The sequence below is a fragment of the Bradysia coprophila genome, chromosome X (assembly GCF_014529535.1).
Source record: "Bradysia coprophila strain Holo2 chromosome X, BU_Bcop_v1, whole genome shotgun sequence".
NCBI lineage: Eukaryota > Metazoa > Arthropoda > Insecta > Diptera > Sciaridae > Bradysia > Bradysia coprophila.
This window is the reverse complement of record NC_050737.1, coordinates 5622302-5643557: the sequence shown is the minus strand read 5'-3', so window position 1 is coordinate 5643557 and position 21256 is coordinate 5622302. Positions and strand designations below refer to the sequence as shown.

The 21256-nt window shown below is 32.7% G+C and overlaps 1 protein-coding gene across 5 annotated transcripts in view; it reads right to left on the bottom strand.

The window, feature by feature from the left end:
• The window catches only part of LOC119085168, a 70970-nt gene that overhangs the window by 22571 nt on the left and 27143 nt on the right, over positions 1–21256 (bottom strand). The window lies entirely within an intron of this gene.

Here is a 21256-nt window from a genome sequence, read left to right as displayed (position 1 = left end):
ACGACCGAGCTCCTATTTTACATGGAATTAAATGGTATATATGTTCCCTCCAAACATAAATCATAAGCGTACACATTAGATGCATGTTTCTGGTATTACGTAAATGATATTTCCATTATGAGTGTTACATATGTAAAAATGATGCCTTTTCATGTTATTCAATTTTTTTTATACCGTTCCTCGGCTTTCCCAGCTTTCGTATGCAATTCAAAGTAAATTTACGACAGTGTCTCCCTTCACAAAATATCTAGCAACGGTTTATGGTGAGTTATCGTAATCACAACAGCCACAGAGAGTCGCTATCTTTAAAAATGTAATTAATTTTACATGATGTTCCTATTAAAATATACACAACCGAAATTGTGATTGTTATATTATGATGTTATGGTGATACGATTTAACGTTGAACCACACAAAAGTAAAACATGTGTCTAAACTGTACAGCTGGTAGCTGGTTTTTGTTTGGCTATCTATATACTAAAATGTGTACAGGGAAAATACACTCAGTGGTTGGGTATGAAATATAAACAGCCGAAAGGTACATCACACACATCACATATTGTCGAATTAGAATGTTAAGCGTGCAACGAACTCAATGCTTTGCAACAGAATATATACATAACATACACGATACATTATAGCAATATTCACCATCATCATGCTGCCGGCATCATGTGCAACGACACCTTTGATGAAGAAATGTGTTAATAACAGGCCCGAAATAGGTTACTAGGAGCGACTGGGCGATGCTAATAAATGTTTTTTGGGCTTCCGAAAAATTTGTTGGACTAAATTGATGAACTCAGTCAGTTGTTTAGACTGCTACTTCTGGGTCATGATATTCTATTGGATTGAATTGGAACTGGGCCTGGTTTGAGATTTTCTTGGACAGAAATTGCTTAGAGCCATCGGTTAGTCATTTATGATTAACATCGTGGTAAAAATACAAAGAGTTCTTTCTAGTGTCTCCTCACAGCAAGATTTTCGGAAAAACTTAAAAGTTATTTCATGGAAAACTGAACGATGTATTGAAAAAGAAAGGAAAGATGATGCCGGCACGGTTCTGATTGTCTTTAATTCTAATAACAATTTTTTGCTCCCAGGACTTTAATGAAGCTTTAAAGCTTCGCCTCCCCGAAAGTACAGACATTTCAAATTAGACTTTGAACTTCTTCTCAGTCTTTTATCAAAACCAAGCCGGCCCTGGTGTTTGCATTTATTTAATTTCATATAATTTGTAATCTCATTTAAAATTCTAAAATGTTGATCCACGTAAATAGTGCTCGTTAGACTCGAGTCAATTCAATTATAAAAATGTAAAAAAGAACAATAAACGTAAATTCACTTACAAATAAAGACCTAGAACAAAATATGGAGCACTTCATTATTTAACAATGTGATGAAACAAACATAAACGACACGGAACACCTCTCTGTGTTTAAAGAAGAAAACGAAAGAAAAAACAACGAAATGTTGCAAAGGAAAATGATCTAATAGTAAAGAGCCCAGCTCTTACATATCGCATTTAATAAACATCTCAAGCATATCGTTACAATTTATATTGAAATAATTGTTAATTTTTAATTTGAAACGTTTATATTTTCAAGAAAGAAATTGCATTATAGTTTCTCTGTATATGTAACGATAATTCGCTCCGTCAGAATATAAATATTTAAATAAGTCACTCGGATATTGTACGTTATGTATATGGGTATGAAAGATTCTAATCACATGAAACTAGAAGAAAAACAAATAATTTCATAAATACAAACAGCTTCGTTTGTTGATTATTTTTTTTCTCTTCTATTTGTATTCATGCAAACTGTGTAATTGGAAGTAAAATGCTGTGGCTGTACTTAAGAAACATTTATTCACAAATTATTCACGATATTTTTTAAGAGCCTCTTTTCATCACTTCAATATATTGCATGTGTACTTAAAAGCTGTTAAATAATTTTTTTTTATTTCAAGCTGTTTGTTCTTTTGAAGATACAGAAAAGAGAAAAAAAAAACAATAAACCGAGAGTCATACGCAGCGAATGTTAATTAAATGAGACGTTTTAATGCAAATAAAAAAAACGAGGTTCGGATAGTCTATAATCATACTTATGGCAATGAAAAGAAGAAGAAATTGCTAAATTGTCAGTTTCGATTTAGTCTATCGAACTGTTTTTTCTCGAAGAACAAATGACGGAAAAATTTCAGTTGAATCAAAAGCGATAGGAAAGCTTATAGAATCTCAATTATTTTGAACGGTAGGTTCTTGGTTCTTTATAAAATGAGAAAAATTCCTATTAGAGTTTGTTTGTTCCAATGAGGTTTCTATATCCCTTCGTTTGGCCACCCTGTTTCCTTTTTTCGAAGGCTAGAATCTGTTAGCCACAACAACGACAAAAATAAGCAATTGACCTGTGACTTTTGTTCTCCTAAACAGCGTATGTTGAGACTAATGAAGTAAAAGATTTGTATCAACCACGTAAAACGTTTAACAAGCAGAAGTAGCAGATGTAAACATTGAATCGCTCATTAAATCGTTAGAAAGGCATTTCGAAACTGTCTGGTATTCTGGTTATGCTAAACCATTGAAAAACTACGTTGTACTGACAAAATTATTTATTTGGATTTTAGATGTCCAAATACCTTTCTTTCTGATTGCTTGTTTCATTACTTTTTCTTCTACTTCATAAACATAGCGTCTAGCGCAAATACGATTACATCCCGAAGGCAAGCTATTAACACAAAATCACGGCATTGAGTGATATGGGTACGAAATGACTCTATAAATGCAAATCAAATCATTATTCCTGATACACGATTGGGTATTAGATGAATTTGTGTCCAATAAAACCTTTAGCATTTTCTCATGAATTTTGAAACATGATTTTTGGAAACTCTGAACACTGTTTCTAATGTTGTTTTACAAACATTTCGTCTCAGCATAATTAGCCGACTGACAATTTCCAATTTTCACGTCGAGTTATCGGCTATGATACACATATTTGCGCAACATATCTAATACTGGTGTTGATGAACACAACGTACGTGGTTTCCATATATAATAATCGAATTAAAAGCGCACCATAATTGAAAATGACACAATTAGATCACGCAACTCACACGTAATCGCTGGCAACAGTGTGTTAAAGTTAAATGCAATAAAAACCATTTTCTCATGTCACTGCAGCACTTATACGTTTAATATTAACCAAGAATCTTTGTTTCTTTCTTTTTAAATATTTTTTATTTTATTTAAATTCTATATGATTAAGTTGGATATGGACGCGCAGACATTAATTTCTGCTATTATGCATTCATAAATTATATACAAGTTGATTTGTTCAAATTGAAGAAAAATAAAAGCGAGAGAGAGAAAAATTATTTTTTCAAGTGTTTCGTTTTGGTCAGACAAAATGCTCAAGTAAAAAGATCGTGCATGGCTAATGTGTGGTGGAATAATGGTAAATTAATAATATACTCTTTATGTCAATCAAAATATGAATATTGAATTTGTAAAGAAAATTACATTTAAAGACAAACATATAATAAAGCATTTCATCTTCAAGCTCAGACTCAATGAGTGGTGTATATATATGAGGCATGCACCACACCAACAATTTTCTTAATTTATAAATAAAATTATATTATTCATTTCCAGCAATTCATTTTCAGAGTCTCGAAACGCAGACAATTCTAGAGAGGCGCACTCGAAGTTCTTCTTTTATCGTCATATCATATATTTTTGTGTACACACCACAAAATGTTACTGAACCATTTGTAAAAGATGAACCAAAAAGAAAAAAAATTAATTTATTAATATTTCCCATTCATAATAATTGTAGCACAGTAAGTACATTCATGCACATAAGCACTATATCCATACATATACAAATATATATAATACACCAAAATTACTTTGACCGTGTGGTCAGACCGTGACCTCAAATAATTCACGATTTTTTCTGACTCTTTTTTTATGTGAATTATTTGTTTATTCAAAATCGTGATTCAGTTATGAGTTATATGATGAACGGATTTATTGCTTATATTCTCTCTCGTTTTTTATTATTATTTCGTTGATTAAATATTCATGATGGTATTTTGATTTGGTTGGATTGAGATCCATTGTAGGAACAGTCAATCTACTAAGATTTTTTTTTTTGAGAATCGCTTGTAGGAAATATTTTTTTTTCTTAAAGTAAAATAAAAGCATTTTTGTCGATCAATCAGATACGGGAAACAGGTTTTCTGTCAATTAAGAAGCTGTAATGAAATTACGTTCAAATATTTTATAACGACCACCGTGGCTGGATTATTGTAAAGATTTTGCAGGAAATCGGAACAATAAGTCGTTAGCGTGACGGAGAAGACAACCGCCAGAACGTAACATCAATCTTTCATCGAAAATATTCCAGAAATATTCAAAATTCACATTTCCATTGAACCGTTCATGAATACATTTCGTCAGTCCGGCGACCCACTTTATAGAAAATTTGCGGAGTGGCAAAATTTTCTAATGAAAAGTGTAATGTCAACAAAAAGTTCAGTTCCAATTTATTACTCAGAGGTTCGATGATTGCACATAGAAAGTCAGTGTTTTGAATTTAATTTGAATGACCAATTTTGGATTTGATTTCAATTTTCCAGTTTAGCTTTTATCACAACGCCCGAAGCACGATCTTATTTCTGCAGTTGCTTTAACATACTTTACACGATTAGCAATCAAGGATTTTGATGAGCTCGAAAGTCCGTTTAGTCCTTTTTACTCCATCTCGGAAGTTTGAAAACTCGGTAACGCTTTAGTAGTTTACCTGATTATAAAATAGAGATAAAAAAAGATGAAAAGTAGAGTTTTCATGTAAATTTTGTATATCCGAGGCGTAGCCGAGGTTAATAAAAAAGCGAAAACGAGACTTTGAATCCTTTTGTAATGTATTTCACATGTTGAGTGCGTCAAAAGTAGTGGTTGAAACATGGAAAGTACTGATTTGGAAGCATAGCATGTAAAACCTATTTGATTTTATGAAAAATTCAAATTACTCTGTTTTACATTGGTGCTCAAGTAACTTTCCTGTTGCACTCCATTGGGAGTAAAATTGGAAAAACATATTTTTCCACCTTCTCCAGTTTCATCGAGTTCATTCCATTCACCGTATGGGAAGCACAAAAGATTGTTTTCAATTTATTCCTCAACATAAAATTTCACTTTATCAATGAAAACATTTTTTTTACAATTTCTAGCGATAATAACCTGTCATTGATATACTTCCCCATATCGAAATTTATAGGCCTGTTTTATATCCAATATGTTCATTCATTCTTGTCATTCATAAAAGAGTTGTGGGTTTTTTTTACTTCTATCTCGTGTGTGTATGTGGAAATAAATACAGGAAACTATTAATTTCGGGAAACGTGTATATCATTCGGTGTTCATATATTTAATTTATATAAATACGAAATTCGATAAACATAAAATTCAATATAAAAATATTGTAACAATAAAAAATGAGATAGATAAAAAGAGCATTAGAATTGAAATTCAAATAAATAAATTTAAATTCGATTCGACAATAAGAGCAAACAAACGAACTTCCATAATAATGGCTTCTTCAATGTAGATTTACAGCACACAAAACTTATGTGTGTATAATCAGACATATCCTAAATGCATATAACGAAAAGACCCCAGTTACTATTTTTGTTAATACGAAAAAAAATATATCCCAATCGATATTGACGTAGCAAAACGTGTGGTTTCTTAGACACCCTAACCGTACTTGTACAGAAAATATTGCATTTTACTTCCGTTGTAGGAGTGGGTATAGAATTTCGGAATTTGTGTCGGTTTATGGGAAGTCAAAACATTATAATGAATATTTACATTGGTTTGCTATCAGATCAGTCCCTAAATATGTGTCAAGTCATCGTGCATATAGTGGAGGGGAATTTAAAATTAAAAATATTAAATGAGGAACCGATTGAAACAGACGCTGAAACTGTTCGCTATTGAATAATTTGGGTTATTCGTTTTCTCTTATTAGCAAATAATTATTAAAAAGGGTTTTTCCTCACGCTTCTTTCAAAAATCTTTCTACTCAACTAAATCTTGAGCTTCACTTTATCAAAAACTATTCATCGCTGATCACTCATCGTACAGTTGCACAATTTTTAATGTCTATTTCATCTGTTATCCACTGCTAACACAAAAAATACGCGATGATGTTTGCACAACCCGCTATGATATAACAGATTTCATGTTACAAATAATGAAGTAAAAGATTTCAATCTGCTGAAAATACTCAAATCAAATGACGTAAAAGACACGGTAATACTGGAATACTGGTCATATGCATACTTGTATGTTAAAGCTTAAAGGATGCTCAAAATTTACTACATTAGGTGAATATGACCATCCATTTTTTTTTTCTATCAATTCTATAGAATCTGTGGTTAGGGATTGGTAGATTTTCCTTTTTAATTTTGTATGCAATCTGTGATACTGTTCGCAATAAAATGTACAATAAACACGAGTATCTATACGAAAATGAAGAACATCAGTTGGATGAAATAGATTGGTAGGTGAAAGCAGAGGACATTCAATAGAAATTCCATGGATACACCATATAGGTTACGTTGACGATGATGACGAGTGCGTATGTGTTATCAGTTGTATTTTGTGGGTAAATGGGAGAAAATTATATATTCAAAACATGGACTTCAGCTTTATCGATGGTAATCAATCAAATTTCATACGGGGACAAGAGCATTATGTTTTCATCAATTTTTTTTTTAAATAAAAATTTATCTAATCTTGAACAACTCGTCTTCAGGTTCAACAAACAATAATTAAATCATTATTTTCGAATAAAATTTCTCGTAATGTTGAATTCAAATATAACAAAATCAAACGCAAACGAAATGTTCACAAGTGAAAAACTATGAAGAGATAAGGAAATTTATAGTACTTTGATATGTTTGTTTGATAATAATAAAATGTGGAAAATATGTTGAGTTGTTTTGGTTTTTGAACAGTATTATTCGGACTGGTTTTTCATTGAAATTTACGTATAGAGCGCGGTTTTATGCCAGATTCATTCCAATTGAAAGGGCTTATGGATTTTCACCATACCACGTCGAGATGGAATATTTCAATACCATATGCACTAAATGTTGTAGTTTTGTACATAGGTTCTTTCCACTATTCATTGTTTTTTTGTCAAGTTTTCACTATGCCAATACATACAAAGACAAAATGTACAAAATTTATTTGAAAAATTCACAATCAATTCCAACTAATTGCCCACCGAACACACGAAACAGAGCTGGAAATGAATTTCAGCCGAGAGTATTATTTATTGTAGATAGGTGCCGTGCCCATTATCTGAAATTTTTGGAGTGTTTCAGGTGGTCAATATAATATCACGACTGGATAACATGGTATTGTCGATCTATGATGTCAACGACATTGTTAAAAAACAACAAAACATTAAAAATGTCGACATACGACACAAAAACGGTGAAATTCTGAGGATACTTCATATTACCGCAGCAACGAGAGGGAGTCATTCACTCATAGACATAGCTAACGCCAAAAATGTAAAAAAATGTAGAAGCCACCAAAATCTACATTTCTGTAGATTTACACAAAAATTAGCCATCATGTCTTAATGGTTAAAAAATTGTTTGAAGAATGACTCGGACAAAATATAAAGATGAAGTTCCAGCCACTTGATCGTTTGTGACAAGACAAAAATTAAAGTGACAAAAACCGTTAAACTATTTCGGAAAGGTAAAACGTTACAACACCTAGAAATTTAGTATAGGCTGCTGACAAAGGAAAAAACATTGATGGAGGAACTGGAAGCACCTTCTAATATGTCATTCACCCGATGCAAGGTGTGAGAGAATGTGTCACGATTTCATTTGATTTTACTTTATAAAACGAGTGCACACACTTTTGGTACATCCATCCCGCCCACTTAGCACGTTTATGTATAAGCTGTTGGAAATACCTTCCCCCTTAGATGCGAGCTTAATTTGTGAATAGCCCCAAAGGGAATTGTTATTGATATTGGTCCTAAAGCACTCCATTAACAATTATTAACAAAACAAAAATTTATTCGAAAGCTAAGACAAATCAGATAAGAAGAAGATCAGAAGAGACAATGTACGTTGCTCACCTCTCTCTAACCCGTGAAATGCTAAAACGATAACAATCACAAATTTTTACCATTCTCGTTTCTTATTAAATTGCAATGCAGTAGTGCTGAGTGTTTTTTTACGTATTTGCCTTATCGCAAAATAATTTTCTTCAAACAATTCCGATATCTGAAATTTATATATTCGATATTCGTGTTGTGCGTCTTTGGAACCGACAAAAAAAGTGGAATGCATATATTTCATTATATTTTATTAATTAATGTTGAAAACATATTTTATCGAAGAGAAACCGCGTAATTCGATATGTTTATTATTCTGTTAAGAAAAAAACATGACCGAAGTTTTATTTGGCTTCAAATTGAAATTGCTTTATTGGTCTCGAATTGAGTGTGTGCGTTGTTGTTTTTTCTCCTCCACCATACGTTTTCTTCGCGTCTTCTCATTTTATCGCTTTTGTTATACGTTTTAAAAAGTTCCATGTAAAAAAAATGGTTAATAATATAATGAAATAAGCATTGAGAAAGAAATGAAAATATGTAGCAAAAGCAAAACAAAAACAAATGTGACGAGAGCAGAAAATCAAACAATAATATTTGGCTGAGTGGCTGAGGGACGGATTTATACATTATTACGAATACGAAAAACCTGTGTGTGATGTAACAACACCGCGTGTTTTCCTATTGGAAAAATATTTTGCTTCTTCAAACAAATACAAATTTTAATTGAATTCGATTTTATAATAACTAAAAGCAAATCAAATTTCATTGTAAGCGGCAGCCAGTTCATCAGAAATCATATTATTGTTTACTAAAGGTTGGTGGAATCGAAAATAATCTTCGATTCAATCATTCCATCACGTTCAGTAAATCAAATTAAATTCGTACATTTAAACAATTTCCTACTAAAACTCTTCCAATTAGGAAGCAACAGAGAACAAAAAAAAACAGAAGAAAACAAAAAAGCCACACAGCACCAAACGCCAACGATTCTAGTTTTATCGTCAATCAAAATTATTATTGATACGAAATGCGTTTATTCACTGAATATCACGTATATTTTCCGAATCCATACACAGTACAAATTGGATCTGAACGTAACCGAATATATTCACTTAAGAATCATATTTCCCGAGGCGCACAAATTAATAAAAAAAAAACACAAACCAATAAGACTTGAGTGTTGGACTTTTTTTCCATTCTTCAAAGCGTTTTTTTCGTATTTTGTTTTAAGAAAGTCATGCAACCGTCTGTCGGATAATAGGCGAGCTTTGTATTAATAAACTGGAATTTTATTTATTTATCTAAACATCTCTTGCATCGCTCTATGTATTGTATATTATAAGTGTAGCATACCTTCCATCATAACCACGTAATAAAATCAGCTAAGTTATGTTCATTTCGCTGAACAAATCTTTAATGAGATTATGATTCTTAAAATATAATTTAATATTTTTTTTTTAAATTTTATTTATAAGTGAGTGTTTGTATGTGTTGTAACGCATACACTACACACTTCGTTGTGGTTTTGGCGCATATGTAGTCACTCCAACAACAGATAAATTTTCAATCATTCCATACTGAAAATTTACCACTGTAAACGTTAATGCGAAAGGGATTTAATATAAATTAATAACACCGACGAGTGGGTACATAAAACCGAACCGAACAATAATCTAATAATGAAGAATTATGGCATGGGTTTGTCGGTATATATGTATATACATTGCATGTGCTCGGAAATGAAGTAATAGAAAATGGATAATTTTCATTTTAATTTCATTGTATAAAACTGGAAATCTGGAGTTTTAATTAGAAAATGTTCAGAAGAGCAGATCGGTCGCTGGGCACAAAATGTGTACAACGAATAACTTTTATCCATGATGATTCTCAGCTATTGGAGAATGAGTTGCAATAAAATATTATAAAATGAGAAGTCTAACAATTCAAAATAATAACTTAAATTGCTGAAATTATAAATTCAAACATTTTATATTGAAAGATTTATTGTTTTGTATCTTCTGCTCGTTGCCGCTCGTCTTCCCAAAAAGAAATTCTGTATATTATTATACGGGTCGGATTTTTCGGTTAATGTATCAAATTATTTGACTTCTTCGACAATAAATTATCTCTTATTTAGAGTTGGTTAGATGTTTTTACATGAAATTTTCGAATTAATTAAAGTCTTGTTATGACACATTTTGATTTAATTCACATGGTGGATAATTCCAACTTCGTAATTTACATGCTAAAGCAGACTGTTGTTGTTATTACAGTTCAACGATTAAATGGAAAGAAATACAGGTCCGCTACATTAAATGGATAATTATTCAAGTCGCTATAATCGACATAAATTTTTTTATTCTCTCAAAACGCAGTAATCCTAGAAAAAATATATTCCGATTTAATGGATTGAATGGCGGTACAGTCACTTAAAGTGAAACTTTTTCACCAAAGCTGAATTTATTCCGTTTACAATCTCTGAGCTAGAGAAGACAGTTTTGAACAAATTGCGGAAAAACGTATAAATCGCTTGTATAAATAGATAAAAGCGACTTTCCCGTGGATTGGTCACACATACCAATGGTCTTGTAGAGACTATAATCCGAGGGCGTAATGATTTGTAGTCGGAGTTGACAGATGTCCACCAAAAGGAAACATAGGCAACCCTCAATCTGCAAACACATTTAGCTTGGATTCGAACATTCCTTGCTGCATCAGATCCACTGAAATTCATTACAAATAAATTTTGACAGTGATGTGAGGCCGCTAATATTTCTATTTGGCCGCAAAAATGTTGCAAAAATAGACTTAATACGAAGTAAACACGAAATGGGCAAAACAGTTTTTAAACAAGAGTTCCAAAAACAGGGTGGCGGCATTGAATTTTATGTGTTGTGTGTAATAATGTCTTTTTGGACGTCATTGAAACGTCTGTCAACCAACTTATTGCTTTGGTTAAGAAACTCCAAAATTCAGTCCTTATAACCTACAAAAAAAAAAACATTCGGTTAAAATGTCCGTAAATGGCAATAAAATCTGTGGATTTTCTTCCGACGCATTGCGAACATTAAAACTTGTTTCGTAGAAGTATAGCGAGAAAATGGTTCGTCCAAAACTAACGAGGCACAAAAAAATATTAGCGCCAACAGGTAGACCAACCATCTATAAAATGTATATACGCGCTGGTCTCTAACTGAAAAGAGAAACCAATTTGTTTTTGTAATATGATCATTCCAGTTTCAACGAGCGTTTTCGGAAAGTTCTCAGAATCTCAATTATGAACCAAAAAAAAAATGTGCAAACGATAATAAATATGGAAATAAAATATACCTAAATTTATGTATGCAGGGGCATACAGGCATGTATGTAACTCATTATTCACTTACGTTAATTCTTTATTTTTTTTAATCTTTAATTTTTACTAACATCAAAATTTAAATAAAATGGCGCCATAAAAACATATTTTGTAGTATAGACATGAGCAGTGAACGTTTAAGGAAATTTATTCGAAAATTAAGAAACATCTTTCGATAGTTTATTACGCTATTTAAATTGATTTGAATCTATGTGCGACCATCTCTCATTTTATCGAAGAAATTCCAATGTTGTTAAGTTAGCTTGTTATTTAGAGAGTTATACAGATTTTTTGTGTGTAAATGGCTGCAAGTATGTATATACAATGATCGAACACACACACATATATGGCTTTAAAAGGTGTATATAAAATCTATAAAAATTCATTCTACACCGCATTTTCGTTGTAAACAAACTAAACATTTATTTATTTTCCTTCTCCTTGGCTTCGATACATATTATGCGCTCTTATATAAAAGTTGCAGAACAGGTTTCGTTGAAATTCAATTCTCCATCTCTCCAGCATAAAACGCATCATATCGTCAATTCAACATTAAAAAAAAAAATCAATTCGAAAATCTTAGAACCAAACTTGGATATGAAATGCCACACACATTTAAAAAAAAGAAACATTTTTCTGATTATTATGTGAGGAAAAGGTATGGAGTGGTGATAAAGGGAATTGAAGGCATTAGATCTGTCTTTTTTCTATCCCATACTCTCAGACTAATAAACGTAGAAATTGTTTTCAATTGTTTTTGTTTTCCATGAAATGAAACTTTTTAAACGCTTTGTATGCTCGTTTTTATCTATGTATTATATCCCGTCAATGTCATTAACCTATTTCTTTATAATTTCTATGCGTAAATTCCTTCAGGCTATTCCCGCATTCGACCTAACTTTGTGAGTCAGAATAATATTAAAACGAAAATAAATACGCACATCCCCCTGGTGTATTTTCAACTTAATAAATAAGACTTAGCACTGTCGACATCTAATACTCTTCTGCGTATTTATATACACACTTTACCCGAAAACGATCTAATAATTTTATCCCGACAAAGACTAAAATCGTCTAATTTAATGCATTGACATACACACCAACCCGCCGCTATATTTATTTATTTCATCAAACTACGACGAAGTGAAAGAGTGGTGTGTTTATTCTACAACGAAATAATATCCCTGTTGTGTATTGCCTTATATAAACCAATGTAAAAACGAAAATTATTAAGTCGGTGATACGCGTTGTTATCATGGAAGAGTGTGGAGCCGGAGCGTTTATACACATCAGATTTTCATTGTACGTTCTTTTCGTTCACTTTGGAGATTCGGCCATTTGTTATGAGTGTTAAGAATGTCTTATTGAATTTTTTCATATTAAATACGCTACCACTAACTAACTGTTGACCTAGAGTGCTGGGCTGTGGAATGGAATAGTTAAGATCGTAAAACATGTCAACGATCGTACGGTTTCTCATTTTATATCAGGTCGAGTAACGATCACGTAGTTCCTTTCCTAATGCAAGCTGAAAAGCTGATTTTAGAGCACGAGCTGCAGGCGAGGTCTGAAATCAAACAAACTTTGTATTTAGAACCCCCAACCCCAAAAGTGTACAATACCGGCAATTGCGTTGTGACTGGTGTTTTCATTTGTCAAAACAAACTGGAACAATGGAAAATAGTTTCAACAATTAGAAGTACAAGATTATTTCGGTAAGTCGTTTGTAAGAGTGAATGAAAGATTAATAGAGCAAAATTCTGCAAACGAAGCATGAACATCACTTATAACAATAGAGCGTCACCATTTCCATAGGATTAAATTGAAATAATCAACTGCGTAGAGAGTGTTCAGCTGACACTGACAAAATACCTATGGCAGAAAATGGAAATTTCTCTGGTTATAAAGTTATTTTACGGAGTTAAACGTAAATTCTTTTCGAATTAGTTTCGGTAAAATCTCATCCCAACTTTCGAGTAAATACACGTCGCGTAATGCGTATTTTCAGAATATTACATCATAAATGCCATCATGAACACTATAATACGCAATTTCAAAATGTAGTACATGTTGTTCTGCGACGTTACATTCTATTGCCAAAGTTTCCCCGATATAATACAATCCAGGTTTCAGCCTCGGGCTGAATAATATTCTTTTGATTTGATATAGAAGTAATAAACTTTTGATTTCTAAATGACGGTATATACATACAGCGAAAAAGGAAGCAGTGTTGACAGAATAGACACGACGACAGTGATCTGGAGGAAATGTAGAAATGACAACGGACATTAAAAGCGTTGATGTGTTATTATAGTTTGGCGGAATTGGTGGTTGGAGTGTAAAGACGCATGATGAATTTATAATTAATGTGGATGTAGATTTTGAAATGATAACAGCGACGGTATGAGAATCAAAATTAGATGAATTTCGTCAGACGGGAAATTTCTGTAGTTTAGTTCAATGGGACTAGATTAACCACTTTACATGGTGAATTTAAAATGAAGTCGAGTCATTGCTGTATGAAAGTCATTGCTGTATGAAAAGCGTAAATTTAAATCAAATTTGGCATTGAGTTATTGTAAATTATTATAAAAAAATAAAATAAAATCGAACAGCAGAGTTGTCCATTGTCCATTAATTATAAATGTTCTGACAAATAATTGTGCTTGAGCAATTATTTATTGGCAAGCATTGATTTAAAAACACAATAGCGAGATACTAAATAAAATGAATTATTGATTCCGATACTACACAATTTCAATTTTATGAACAAAATATCGAAAAAATAAATAAATTGAATACAAGAATATGTCTGCGAATAGTTGTTTACTTTTCAGCACACCACTCAACAGTTACTAAAAGCACTTTCGGGTGTATATTCTGTATACACACAGCCACAATTCAAACGGCAGAGATATATCAGTTGCATAAATAATTCAATGGAGTGCCAAATTTTCAGGATTTTTTTTTTCTTTTTCTAAATTCAAAAGATCTGATTCCGATCGATAGTTTAAATCCTGCTAAGGAAAGAATGGTGTATTCATTGTATAAGAAGCGAGAAATCAAAGTCGTTTTAAAGTCTCTCCGTAACAAAAAATAAAATAAAAATAAATAAAATACATTTTGAGCTAGCATCCCTGGCATCTGACAAAAATTTATCCGATTTCTATCGTTAAGTGAATAGAGAGAAAATGAAAGTGTGTATTTGTGTATCACCCCAAGGCGCTGTATAGAATAGGACTTCACATCTATCACTTCACGCAGAAACGTATATGTTCCATCGTTCGATCGAAATTTCGATGATAAACAAATAACAGAAGAAGATAACAAAAAAATAATGTCAATGTCAAAATGTGTGTCTGATCTACTTCGGTATAATATCAAAGCAGGAAAATTTTCTCTTTTTGTGTCGTCATGCCAATTGTTATGTTAAAAAGTCGACAATATTTTCACGAAGTTCTTTATCATGATTCCTTTCCATCAAAATATATTTGCCTAACGTCCCTTCTATCACCATTGTATATCGATACGTAATGCACGATTACATATACGTCTAACATACATAACATAATATCTTCCACAACTTCTTCTCGGATTCTTTTTGCTTTTTTTTATTATTTATTTTTTCCTTCATCAAACACAACATTATGTTCTCTGTTTTGTAATTTTATTACGTCAAATAAAAAGAAAATCGAAAATATGTTATATCTCTTCATATAGCTCTCTTCAACGTTATTTTATATTTTATATTACTTGTGAATATTCTTGAAAGATTGCAATCTTCCACTTCGATGTTGTTCACAAACAAAATGGTATGATATACGGGGAAAAAACACTTTCTAGTACGAAACCTCAAAGCATAATGAGGAGCAAAAAAAAGTATTCTATCTTTGTGGATAAAAAAAACCATGTACCGGCTCGAATAATAACATTGAGAATTCTTAAATCCCAAGGTCGATTATTCATATTGTCTGTAAGAATATTTCTCGGTATACGGAAAATATATTGAACGCATAAAACAAGTGAATTATTTATTAGACGGTAATGGATTCTTTTTCTTGTATATTGTACGTTTTATTGGTATGAGACCTTCGTCTCTTTTTCGTTATTTAATGCCACGGAGAAGGCTTCCTGGTTTAAGGACAAAAGATTAGATGAAGCGCGACGGTTTTTGTGTGTGTTTGAACAGAACAGAATTATTGTCAATTTATTATTTGATTTCAACAGAATTAGGTGTACCAAGCTCGGATTAGCCACAAAGACACTAAGTATTATTGAAACGGATAATAAGAAATCCTTGGATAAGGTAGGGTATGCAAAATTTGATTCTTAAATTACCCTCTCAGGAGTCATATCGCCAAGAGGTCAGGCGATTGGGGAACAAGCGCTCCCCGATTTTAATGAGTGATAGCTCGTTGGATTCGTCTTTCAATTCTAGGAAACACGTATCTTTCACTTTTTCTAAAAAAAAATAATTTCTGTCAAAAGCTCTCAAAAGTAAAGACAAGTCAGAGGGTACCGTAAACAGTTTTTCGGCAATAACTCAAGAAAAAATTATTTTAAATTGTTGTAATGTTGTAGGAATGTCGGCCTTGGAAAGACCTACAGGTAGAGTAGACGCACTGCTTGGTGCGAGTACATCCAAGAGAGCTTTGACTAAAAATATAGTGGATGTTCGGAGAGTCCGGATTCTCTGCAGCTTCGTTGTTCCACGGAACTGAGTATGTGGTGTTGTAGCTGGCCTCACCCACTATCGTTGCACATATAAATGAACCCAGTACTTTTCTGCTGCAAGCCCACAGATGTCTTGGAAAAAAAGTTGGTGCCAAAATGCAGATCTTTTCCTTGTTTCTGAGGGCTCTACAGCTGGAACAGCATCTGGAACGGTACTACGGCAGTCATTTTTTATCGTCTACTATTCTTTTACCTTATCAATAGAAAAACTCTTCGATTACCCCAAGCGGGTTTTGGCTGACCTGGTTTCAGGTAACCTCAAATATTGGTCAATTTAGGTAAAAAAAAGGTTTATAAACCTCAGGTTAGGTTTAGGCTTTATTCGGAAAATGCAACTGATAAATTAAAGAAAGAAATTTAAAGTTATTTTGTGGAAACTCAAAAAACAAATTCAGGAAATAATTTTCTTTTAATTAAGCTCCACTATACTGATCATCTTTTCGTATTGGAATGGGCGCAGTGTAATGGCTGACGATGAAGACAGCTTATTTCTTATGTGATTTTTTTAAGGTCAGCTTCATATTCAAAAAGTTTCGTTTACCACTTTACCACACGTAGAGAGAACCCCATCAGCCACAGTGGATCAAACGGATGTATTCAAAGGTTAACATTTTCGCATAGAATCTTTCGTTATTTACGGCTAAAATTTGTTTTCTTAAATTAAATTCCTGACTGATGGTTAAAAATCTCATTTTTCTGTTCAACCAAAGTCAATGCAAGCCAATCTTCGTCTACACGAAACCATACAATGCGTTAGGCGTTACTAATTATTTTTCCGGTTTTTATGTTTTTTTCCTTCCTCCTCTTCATATTGTATCTATATACGAAAGTACTTTTTTTTAATGTTAACAATTTATATGATTAATGACCAAACCCATAAAACGCAAAACTGGAATTTTGAATTCTCTTTTATGCATAGAAGAGCCTCTAAAAGAATCGTTTCGGATTCTGGTTTATTTTCATTCACACTTCGAAGATCCCATGAGCGCGTATGTATAATATACATTTTCGAATGTTGCCTATATTTATATTGACGAATATACGCGCTGAGAATACCATTAAACGCACATAGTGTTGTAATTATGGCTATTTACGAGAGAAAAAAAAACAACAAAATATCGTAGGTAGATCTATCATGCATTTTAACACAGGAATTCGTTAAAAGTTTGTGTTTATTTGACCTTTTCCTTCACAGTTTTAAGAGCAAGTGCATGGCTATTGTGTGTTAAACAAAAAAGAAAAAAAAAAACAATTTACAGTCTTTTTTTGTGTATTTATTTTATCTTCTTTTAGCGTTGAACAAATAATAGTGGAGACTATTATAGAAAGGTAAAACGCAGTTCTGTGCACAAACATTCAATATCCTATATACACAACGGGCATAAATTCGACACAAATTTTATGATGCATTTTGTTGCCAGAAAATTGTTAAAGGAAACGAAAATATTTCCAACGAATAGAGGGATAAAGGGAGAGACAGACATAGATCTGAACTCTTTATCTGGTTATATTGCAAGTTCAGTTCCAAACATGCACTATATATATGTATGGATATACAGACAATCTAACTGTGTGTACACAATGTAAAGTGAAAACAAGACAGGATACATTGTTCTATAAATATCTTAGCGTGAGATGCCTTCATACATATTGGAATAAATGCACTTTTCCAAGAGCATGTTTATACAAATTTATCTCTAAAATTGGATAGGAACACTGAACAAACAAAATAAAAATTGTGTCTGGTGTATCGGGATCTGCATTTTATTCAATTACGGTTACATGTTGTTAAATGTGCTTTGTATTATACAGTGATTGTTCGCTGAACATGGTTTTAATTGCTTTAAACAAATAATATCGTTTTCGCTGGGATCTGGGATCTAAGGGTTCGATTGTCAGGGCACAAAATGTTGCAGTTCCCATTAAGCGTTTTAATCGTTAAGTGGTATTATTTAAGTTTCCTATCTAATAAACTTAACTCTGACATATTAGGAGCCACCTGTAAAGGATGCCCATGCCCACTGTCCACATAAATCTCTTCATTAAGTGTGACACTTCACGGTGAAAAAGTTTGGATTTGTGGTAGCGGGTTAAAGTTCTGGAAGTCCTTAGTATCTGTAGATGCAGCGCAAGGTGCATCGGAATTCAGGCAACGTACCAGACAAACAAACAGGATTTTATTATGTTGGTTCGTCTCTAACACAGTGGAGGTATGCTTATATTATACATTCATTGAAATTCTACTCTTAATCACTACTTGAACTTTGGGTTGATGAGACAAATAATCCAATCACCTTTAATTATTCACTGACTGTTGTTGTCGATTGGTTAAGATAAAATGACATTTCGCATTAGTGGGTAAACCGAAGATTACCGCTGAAAACATCACAGTTTGTTGAAAACCGAGTCCCCAATTAATTTTAAAATTCACTCAATGTTTGTTTTGCACAACGTGTGAATTGTGTAACACTGATACTGTTAAAATACCAGAGTTTGTTTAAGCCAGTAACGACAATGCGTTACAATTCACATAATATCCTCACAACTTTCTACATCTCCAAACATCTCAGACTCATTCATCAAATTCTGTTTGGAACGAAATAAAACATGTCGCATTTGATGACGGCCTGTCATGCACATTGAAATTAGTTTCATTGATTCAACAACAACAACTTGGGTCCCATTCGTTTAAGTTCTTGTAACTGAAGGGAATTCGATGGTACAAATTGTACTACCGGTTACATGCCATCCAGATAACATATCTCTCTTCAAAACCGCTGTGAAACGTTTAAGGAAAAACAAGAGAAATTACCAGCACAACAATCACAGCATCATGCCCTTTTTTTTTTGTACGGAACACAACTGGAATTGTTTGGGAGGATGTTAATTTAGAATTTAACTTTTGGGAATTTCGTTGGTAGTTCACTAAAACGTAATGTAGTAAACGAAGGCCTTGTTATATAGACACGCACAACACACGCACGCCCACCCTATTCAGACAGAAAATATAAACTGTCTAATATCTCTAACCAAAAGAGTGATTAATCGACATAAATGGTCCTTTGTTTCTAAATTAACCAAATAGAAATTGATATTTTCGAGGGAAAACTACAGTGAATGTTTAGCTGGTATAAATTGTGTGTAATGCTGAAGATGCATTTACTGTAACAGATGAAGTATGAACTGTGTATAGTAAATTGTGTAAGTGTATCGAGCGTAAGCATCAGTACAACATAATTTATTGCTGGCATTTTCACATATGTAAGTTAAAATTACTTAATTTTGTTGTGGAGGGACAGGGCATATCTTAATTAACTGTAATTCGATAGACGATGTCCCGTAATGTTATTAAGTTATGAGGTTTGTGTAAACTGTAAACACCATCATATAATGGCATTCAACTGAGTGACTTGGAATTCCTTTTTTTTGCTGCTTTTAATCAGAAATGTTACAGTCACTCTAAAGGTTACGCTTCTCATATATTATATACGAAATATTGTGTATGATGTTATAAAAACGTAGACCGTAAAAAGTAAACGGCCTGTAATGAAGATACAAAATATAAGACACGAGTGTTTAAAGTCATAGATCGATTTGTCTGTGTGTGTGTGTTGAGTGTAAGATCATCGAAGCGAATCAGTAATGGAGCTCTGTTATTTCACCCTGAATCTTAATCATACGATATGGGATGCACAAGCACACAACCATTATTATTACATGATTTACCCCATAGAGTAGAGAGAAAAAAAAAGAAAATGTGGTCGTACATTTGCCACATTAAACGGTTCCGTTTTATATCTTGTTCCACTGAAAAATCAGGCACTTAAAGATTGAGTTTAAAAACCTTACAATTTATGTGCGTTGTAAAAGAAAATAAAAAATTTAACTTCTAAGGGTACGTCGAAGCAATGGTTTTTAAAGTCCGTTCGTGTGTGCGAGAGGGACTGGATGTAAAAGATGCGGTTAAAGTTTTTCCATTAAATTGGTCCCTGGAGTAACATCAACAGTATATGGGTCAGGTTGTTTTTGAATTGTGTTTCGGATGAGTTTTGAGATACATTATTTCCATAGAGCAGCTTGTATCTTATAAATATTTACTGCGTGGTGCTTATTCAATCAATGCGAAGAGTTCAACGGACTTCATTTTCGACTTTTTCTTGAAGATTGGAAACAATTGTGCCCGCAATGAAGGAGCACGTGTAGAGGCATCCGTTGGACACACTGTGTTGGGCACATTATAGTTTTAGGCTTGAACACCTGTTGATGTATGAAAACTTTCGAAAACTTTTTGAAAACAAAGTGGACGGACAAATGTACAGTCTTCTCCTACTCTTTTGATTAAATTTATTTTTTAACAGAAGAACGTCTTGTTGAACAAATGATTGGGATTTTTTTTTTAAATTAAGTTTCGACAGCCTTCTAATGCCTTACATTGAGTCGTTTTTCTATATAAAAGTAAAAAGTTCTTCGTCGTCGACCCCCTCCTAATAGTAGACGACACACAAAAAGACACTGCAGTATAATCCGTTTTTTTATTAACCATGTAGTACGACCATACATCGACTACATTCAACTTAATCGTAGCGATGAAAACCCTTTTTCTTTGCAACTAGCTGTTCGTAATTTTCTTTTTCTTTAAAATTCTTATTCAATTTGTACTCGTCTTTCGCGCAAAAAAAGGGAATAATATTTCATTTAATCCTACACTATCCATTGCCATGTTTCGCTTTATTACGAACATGATACTGTGAATACAGAATTCATAGCAAAAAGTACGGAAAAAATTGAACAAACTTAGAATAGTAATCAAGTTTCTTCTATGGGGACATATTTAGAAGCATTTATGTAGATTATAAACATGGCAATCTTAAGAGAAGCCATAAATATATATCTTCAGACATTGCGGCACTCGTACAAATGCAAAAACTATGCTTTGAATATTTCATTATATATACATTTCACTGTGTGTACTCTGGGTACAAAATCTATCGGAACGTTAAATAATAAAATG